Source organism: Topomyia yanbarensis, chromosome 1 (genome assembly GCF_030247195.1).
Source record: "Topomyia yanbarensis strain Yona2022 chromosome 1, ASM3024719v1, whole genome shotgun sequence".
Taxonomy (NCBI): domain Eukaryota; kingdom Metazoa; phylum Arthropoda; class Insecta; order Diptera; family Culicidae; genus Topomyia; species Topomyia yanbarensis.
The window spans coordinates 10,553,535-10,555,352 of NC_080670.1; the positions used below are offsets into that span (position 1 = coordinate 10,553,535).

Genomic DNA, 1,818 nt, shown 5'->3' on the forward strand with positions numbered 1-1,818 from the left:
CCCATAAGGGGCCCTTACACGAGGCGCTAGTACTGTCATTACCGAGCAATAATGCCACTTAAAGATCGTGTAATGACGTAATGACGGTAATGACGGTAGTAATGACGGAATTCCCGTATAATTTGTAATGTCATTACTTAGTAATGACAATTTTATTACGCGTGTAAGGGCCCCTATAGAGCAACAACTCGACAAAATAAAAAAAAATTCTCGGGTTATTCCAAATCCTATTGGCTTATATACGCTTTCATGATCCGTGTTGTGTTAATTCCAACACCCTTAGCTATGCTGTTTTCGCAGCAGTGATCCGACAAAGATTTAATCTAAATCACAACATATGTTCCTGATATTTCAAATTGAGCTGTGCGCTAAAACGTCCGGCCTAGCAATTTCGTCCAGTGGTTGGGCGTTGAATACTTTTTAGGAGTCAAACACTGGTAAAGCAGTTAACTAATCAGTCGAGTTAGGATCATTCCTATCGCATTCGACGGAAACCAATGAAGCAAGCTTCTGACCAAATGATCGAAGTTGGTTTACGGGATCGACTTTGGAGCGACAGAGGTATTAGTTTTTCCCGTATACGACATGACCAATTGTCACTATGTTCGACTGGAAGTGATCCACGTCGGTGAAGTGCTTACTACTAAATAGAAGTGGGCGTCTTCCTAGCAACGTGCTGTGCTGTTTGATTTGAGCACCATCGGAGTGCATTTAAGGACGTCTGCGCCTTTGTGACTGATTTCTATCTGGAAATGGAAGACAATGAAAAGAGGAAGATTTTTTATCTATTGGAAACTAAAATAGTTAATCGAGTTTGCATCGGATAACTATGCATTGATAACTGAAGATCAAAACAATAAAAATACAGGCTATATATGAATTCATAGTTCCATAACATATAATACATAAGGGAAATGACCCGAAATTACCTCTCGATATCCTCGTCCAAAAGTGTTCCCACACCTTTCATAGTTTTCAAATCTTTCAAATCAGGGGCAGTAGACAAGCAGAACACTTTTCTAGGTCGACAGTTTTTCCATTGATTTTTTTCACCGAAAACGGCCCTGAGATCAAACGTAGATCTTACAAGAATAACAAACATAATAGCTGGCGCTTGGAACCACTTCGAAAGACTAATTCGATGAGTTGAAATTGTTGCAATCATATTCGAATAGTGGATTCCAACTTACCCTAAAAATAAAATACGAAACTATTTTACCAACTCAAATCTTCATAAAAAGTAAACAAACCTGAGTGCATAAAAAAATTCATATAAAAACTGATTCAGTGATGGCTCATACTTTTTTCACACGTCCTGAATAAAATTAATCGCGGTTAACATATTTCTTGAAAACAGCAGCGAGATCTTAAACCGTGGAAAGGCTATTAGGCGTTCTGGTAAGAAAAGTTTTTTGCGCTTCTCCTGCTAACAGACAAACCCGGGAAACGTCAGGCGATATTTTGGTTTTCTCTATTTGCGGGAACGGGAGAGCATTTCTGGAGAAAGTTCTCAATAGGACCTAAGTCACATTGAATTTTTCTTTGTTTACTTTCTCTTTCGATTACTACGACATTCTAGACTACATCACCATAAAACTTTTCACTAATTTTCCAGTACATATCGAAAGCTGGTTTTTACTAGGATGTCATTTAAAAAGTTTAGAGATGAACTGTAGCGATGGGGTTATAAACAGAATAGAAAGTAAATAAAGAGAATCTCTTTTCGTTACATACGACCTAATGAAAATGTTCCCAATATTTATTCAAGTTAAAATAATGTTTTTGACAGGTTTGAATGAACTCGTCTATATTCCCCAC

At 37.6% G+C, this 1,818-nt stretch overlaps 1 long non-coding RNA gene across 1 annotated transcript; it reads right to left on the bottom strand.

Annotated features, from left to right (window-relative positions):
• Positions 1–217: 217 nt before the first annotated feature.
• On the bottom strand, positions 218–1,432 carry LOC131676877 (uncharacterized). Its single transcript, XR_009303255.1, has 3 exons — positions 1,251–1,432; positions 930–1,191; positions 218–746 (listed from the first exon to the last, which is right to left on the bottom strand). It is a non-coding gene; the product is annotated as an uncharacterized LOC131676877 (long non-coding RNA).
• Positions 1,433–1,818: the final 386 nt, after the last annotated feature.